The sequence below is a fragment of the Elephas maximus genome, chromosome 4 (assembly GCF_024166365.1).
Source record: "Elephas maximus indicus isolate mEleMax1 chromosome 4, mEleMax1 primary haplotype, whole genome shotgun sequence".
Lineage (NCBI taxonomy): Eukaryota > Metazoa > Chordata > Mammalia > Proboscidea > Elephantidae > Elephas > Elephas maximus.
This window is the reverse complement of record NC_064822.1, coordinates 175,081,614-175,088,294: the sequence shown is the minus strand read 5'-3', so window position 1 is coordinate 175,088,294 and position 6,681 is coordinate 175,081,614.

The window sequence follows — 6,681 nt, the reverse complement described above, 5'->3', positions numbered from 1 at the left end:
GAGATACTCATTCGTTCTCTCTAATTGTGCATGAATATTTCCTGGAGCAGCAAGGGAGTAACACTGAACAGTGTCTTGCAGATCTTAAGATGCTCCCATTTCAGTCTTTATACTTCATGTAACCTTTGAAATCTTAAATCCAGGTAACTAAGCATGCTTTTTCAGCTTTTCCTATTCTGCTTAAGATTATATTTTTCCTCATGTTCATTTTATACCTTTTCTGTCATTTCTGAAAATTCTCTGCAAGCAGTATCACCTTTTGCTGAAACATTTACCACTCTGTCCCTGATACTCCAGTGCACCACTCAGCTCATTCTGTCTTATTTCTTAAGTCCTTTTGGCATGTGCTGCAGTGCTTGACCACGTGGCATTCGCATGGTGTCCAGAGAGCCTGAAGCCTTTGCGTCTGTCTGGATCTGTTGAGTCTGAAGATGCTGTTAAATATCGGTCAGGGAATATAGAGGATGCCAGGTGGTTTTGATAGATTTTTTTTTTTTTGATAGATTTTTGATCATTAAAAATTCTTGCTCTAAAACTGATACCTGAAACCCCAGTGATCCAAAAAGATGATGTTATAAGGGGGCATGTGAAAGGAAAGCATGAGTGACGATTTCAGTTGAGCCTTGCAGGTAGGTAGTAGATCAATGCCAGGCACATTGCAGGTATTTAACACGTTCAAGATTACCATCATTTGTGCTTTGCAGTTTATCAAACATTTTCACAAACATTTTTGGTCCTTAATGAAGTAGGGAGGGAGGATTGTGTGAGCCATTCACTGGGATTTAATGAGGTTGTGAAGGTAGGTATTATCACCTCATTACAGATTAAAGCACAGCCTCAGAAAGGCCTAGCAGCTTGTCTGAGGGCACCCAACTAGTGACAAAGCTGGGCAAGGGGGACAGGCTTTTTGACTGTCAAGTTTAATGCTGCTTTCCTGATGTTGCACAGCTTCATTTAACCATGTGGGCTGTTTTTCCTATTCAATACAAGTACCAGAAAAAAACTAATGCAGAGCCTTTAGAAGGGCGGGCATTCCCAGGCTGTGTAAGTGCATACAGCTTTTTTTTTTTTTTTCCCTTTTCAAACAGTCCTGTTGGAGCATTGTCTGGGTTTTCAAGCATGAAGCATGTCTTACTGTACCCATCTTGGACCCTTTTTAAAGGCCTCTAAAGTTGTTTGTAATATTCTCAAAAGCACTGACATTAACACAGTGTTGATAGACTTTATGTCCTGTTGCTTGGTCGTGTTGAGGCAGATCAGAGATGCTGACAGCCACTAGGATTCTGTGATGCAAGCTGAAGGGTTTTTTTCTGCTTTATTCTGTTCCGTAGGCCTCTCCTTTTGCCTTGTTTTATACTCCACAAATCAGTAAATTCCAGGTAGCCCTCTAAACAGGAGGACCCCAGGACCCTGGAACCATTTGCCCCTCCTGTAGAGTTCAAGCACATTGAGCTTGACAAGGTTTTTGTGGGGTTTGCTTCACCTCAGTTGCCAGACGTTTCTTTCCCAGAGTGGAAGAAAAACTGTACAGTCAGTCACCAAGACACTGGTCCAAGTTACTGAAGGGAAACCCTTTGCTCCAGCCTCCAAATCAGTGTTTTATCAACCAACAAATACTTGGTTCTTACTGTGGACAAAGCACTGTGCTAGGACCTTAACGGGGTTCACAGAGACTAAGTTACTCCTTGCCTTTAAGAACTTAACAGTCATTGGGGATGTGGAACAGATGTGCATGCTTTTAAAACAAAAGCAATTTACCCACACATCTATGGTCAATGGATTTTTGACAAGGGTGCCAAGTCCATTCAATGGTGAAAGAAGAGTCTTCAATAAACGGTGCTGGGAAAATTGGGTTTCCACATGCAGAAAAATGAAACAGGATCCATGCTTCACACCATACACAAAAACAAATTCAAAATGAATTAAGGACCTAAATAAGAAAATTAAACCCATAAAATTTTTAGAAAAATAAGCAGGGGCAACACTGTCAGGCCTAGTTTTCAACAATGAATTATCTAGTAACAAAAGCACAAACAGCAAAAGACAACAAATAAATGGGACCTCATAAAAATTAAATCTTTTGTTCATCTAAAGAGTTTACCAAAAAAGTGGGAAGACTGGGACAGTATCTTTGGAAACCATAGATCCAACAAGAATCTAATAACCAAAATACACGTAAAACTCAATAACTTAACAAAAAGACAGTTCAATCAAAAAATGGGCAAGGACTTGAACAGACATTTAACAGAAGAAGACATTCAAATGGCCACCAAACTCATGAAAACATGCTCAGTGTCATCATCCATCAATCAAAACCACAATGAGATACCATTTCACCCGGTGGCACAGTGGTTAAAGCTATCAGCTGCTAACGGAAAGGTTGGCGGTTCAAAACCACCAGCAGCTCCATGGGAGAAAGATGTGGTGGTCTGCTTCCATAGAGATTTACAGCCTCAGAAACCCTACGGGGTCACTATGAGTCAGAATCAACTAAACAGCAGTGGGTTTGCATTTTTGTTTGGTTTGGTTTTAGGGTGACTAAACAAACAAAAAACAGAAAATAACAAATGTTGGTGAGAATGTGGGGAAAATGAAACCCTCATCCATTGCTGGTGGGAATGCAAAATGGTACAGCCGTTGGGGAAAAACAGGGTGGCAGTTCCTAAAAAAAAAAAAACTACCAATTCCACTCTTAGGTGTATACCCAAAAGACTTGAAAGCAGAGACTAAAAAAGAGACTCATACACCAGTGTTCACTGCAGCACTATTCGCAATAGCCAAAAGGTGGAAACAACCTAAATGCCCATCGACAGAGGAATGATAAACAAAATGTGGCACATAAATACGGTGCAACACTAAGCCAGTAGGAGAAACGAAGTCTTGATACGTGCTACAGTATGGACGGAGCTTTAAGACACTACGCTGAATGAAACAAGCTAATCACAAAGAACAAATATTGTATGACCTCACTTATATAAAAAGATGAGAAAAGACAAATGTATTAGAGACAAAAGTTTATTAGTGGTTACCAGGGGCAGGAGGAAGGGGGAAAAGGGAGTTAAGAGTGATGGAAAAATCACATTGATTAGTAGGGTGTAGGGTTCCACAGCTGATGATGTAATTGCTGTCAATAAGTTGTATACCTGTAAAAAGTTGAATTGGCAAAAGTTGTTGATAGGTATATTTACAAAAATGACAAAAAAGAAAAAAAGTAGGTGCTGTGGCTGCTTACGTACAACCAAACATTTCATGGTATTTGGTTCCTTGGATTAGAGGTTTAAGGGTCATGGTTTCACAGGATGTCCCAGTTATTTGGCCTAATATTGTCTTTAGTGCTTCTGTCCTACCTTCTAGTTCGTTGTGTAGTGTCTGGGGGTCTTAAAAGCTTGCAAGCAGCCATCCAAGGCACAACAATTGGTGTCTATGCACCTGGAGCAAGAGAGGAAGACAGGCAGTCAGGAATAGGAGGAGGATATGCAATGTGTGGCTAACTGCCTCCTTTGCTGTGAGACCAGAAGAATGGGATGGTGCCTAGCGAACATGATCAAAGATTCCACAGAAGAATCGTTATGTGGGGGGGGACAGAATTCCAAATTCTCATGGACTCTAGACTTTGTGGAGCCACGGAGGGTAGATAAGCCCCTGAAACAACTGCCCTAAGATAATCTTTAAACCTTAAATGAAAAATATCCCCTAAAGTCATCTTAAAACCAAACAATAGTTTAGCTTAACTAGTAAAGTCTGCCGTGAGCATTATGCTCTTCTAAGAACTATCTATATGGGATCAAATTGACAAGAGCCACTCGAAAGCTTAGATAAGAACCTTAGGGGTCAGTAAAAAATGTTAATGAGGGAGGAACAACTCAAAAGGAGGGTGAGAATGGTTGCACAACTTGAATATAAACAATGTCACTAAATTGTGCTGTTAAAAAAAAACAGAAGCAATTTAGATACTGATTAATAGGCAGAAAGAATAAGTCTGTAGACAAAAGGCACTGTGAGAAAAGGCCCATCTTCCCTACACAGCCATCCTGCTTCAGAGGCGTGTCCTCAAAGCGTCTCTTCCTCAGCTCCCATCCCATTCTTGGTTCTCCTTAATCCTGGCTCATGCCCTTACCACTCCAGTGAAGCTGTCCTCACCTAAGTTGCCAGTTACCTTACAGTTGTTACATCGTTGTTATTGTTGTTAGGTGCCACCAAGTTGGTTCCAACTGATAGTGACCCAATGTACGATAGAACGAAACACTGCCTAGTCCTGCGCTAACCTCACATCGTTGTAATTCTTGAGTCCATTTCGTTCACGGTCTTCCTCTTTTTTCCTGACCCTTTACTTTACCAAGCATGATGTCTTTCTCCAGGGGCTGGTCCCTCCTGATAACACATTCAAAGTATGTGAGACGAAGTCTCGCCGTCCTTGCTTCTAAGGAACTTTCTGGCTCTACTTCTTCCAAGACAGATTCGTTTGTTCTTTGGGCAGTCTGTGGTATATTCAACATTCTTCGCCAACACCTTAATTTGAAGGCATCAGTTCTTCTTCAGTCTTCCTTATTCATTGTCCAGCTGTCATGTGCAGATGAGGTGATTGAAAACACCATGGCTTGGGTCAGGCGTACCTTTGCTACATTAGATGGACCCAATTTAGTTTTTATTTGCCTTCTGCAGCATTTGATACTATTAGCTACTCTCTTGGAACACTCCCTTAAAACATGGTGTCCACTGGGCTGAGTTCTTGGCCCTCTTTTTCTCTTTATGTACATTCTTTATGGCTCATTTTCACTCTCATGAACCTATGACTTCAACTATCACCTATCGCTGGTGACCCTACATTCATTACTCCAGCTCACATCTGCCAGACATCTCCACTTAAAGAGCCCATAACATCTCAAAATCAACACATAAACTCAACTCATTGTCTTCATCCCTTTAAAATCTCTGAGACTCCCATCCACCTATCACCTAAACCAGAAATTAGTGTCATCTTTGATGCCTGCCTCTCCCTTACCCTACTTCAGATCTTGCTATTACTAACTCCTACATATTTCTAAAGCCTTCCCCTCTCCATTTTCAGTGATACTGCCCTAGTTTTCACCTAAGCCTGTGTGGCACAGTGGTTAAGCACTCAGTTGCTAACCAAAAGGTCAGCAGTTCAAACCAACCAGCTGCTCTGTGGGAGAAAGATGTGGCAGTCAGCTTCTGTAAAGATTATAGCCTTGGAAACCCTATGGGCCAATTCTACTCTCCTACAAGGTATCTATGAGTCGGAATCAACTCAGTGGCAATGGGTTTGTGTTTTGGGGGTTTGCCCTAGTTTAGATCCTACCTCTCTTCTCCCAGTTGGACTATGGCAGTGTCTCTTTAGCTGGTATCCTGCCCAGCATAAACCTTTTCCTCTGGCAGTCAAACCTATGTGTTTCCTAAGGAACCACCCCACACCCATTCTTGGTTCATGTGATTTGAGTGGGCTGACTCCACCCCTAGATTCAGGCTTACTCAGAACATCATCTCCCCCACCCCATGCCCCCAGCCCTAAGAATTGGTTGAGGGAATGGGACACGATTCACTTAGAGTGAAAGCTAACCTAGGGTTTTTATGTTGCCCAGGAGCAAGGTGCTCTTTCCTCTGGTGTTGCCAAGAGGCTATGATGTAGGCCTAGAGCTGTTGACCATCATCATAGCCCATTACACCTGTGAATGGAGCCCACACAAAGGAAAGCAGAGCTGAGGGGTGGAAAAAGCAGGTGTCCCTATGACATAATTGGAGCTCCTGGACTCATCTGTGCCTGAAATCAGGATAGCCTTTCTTATGGATTGAATTATGTCCCCCCAAAATATGTGTTGTAAATCCTAACCTCTATACTTGTGATCACTATGAGTTGGAATTGACTTGATGGCAATGGGTTTTTGGTTTATGCCTGTGGTTATAATCCCATTTGGGAATTGGTTTTTTGTTATGTTAATGAGGCAGGATTGGTGTAGGGTGTATCTTGAGTCAATCTCTTTCAAGAGAAATGGGGTAAGATAGATGCCAAGACACATGGAGATCTCCAAGGAATCAGGAAGCAGAAGTTAAAGAGACAAGGACCTTCCTCCAGAGCCAAAAGAGACAGAAAGACTTCTTCTCAAGCTGGTGCTCTGAATTCAGACTTCTAGCCTCCTAAACTGTGAAAAAATAAATTTCTGTTTGTTAAAGCCATCCACTTGTGGTATTTCTGTTATAGCAGCACTAGATAACGAAGACACCCTTGGACTTCCCAATTACATGAGAAAAGAAAATTCTCTTTCTGCTTAAGTCAGTTTGAGTTGGGTTTTCTTACAACCAAAAGATACAGTGATACAGTGACAAGGGAAGTATGGAAGTGATAAGACGAGGAAAGTATGGAAGAAGAGGCCATCAATAGTAATCTACAGATTCTGAGCCTGGTTTACTGAAAAGAAGATAGTTTCCCCATCATAAATGTGGAAATGCTAAGAAAAAGTGATTCCGAAGGGATCATGAGTTTGGCGTTGTTGTTGTTAGGTGCCATCGAGTCAGACTTGACTCATAGCAATCCTGTTTTTAGGCTGTAATCTTTACAGGAGCAGATTACTAGGTCTTTTCTCCCACGTAGCAGCTGGTAAGTTTGAACCACCAACTTTTCGGTTAGCACCCAAGCTCTTAACCATTGTGCCACCAGGGCTCCTT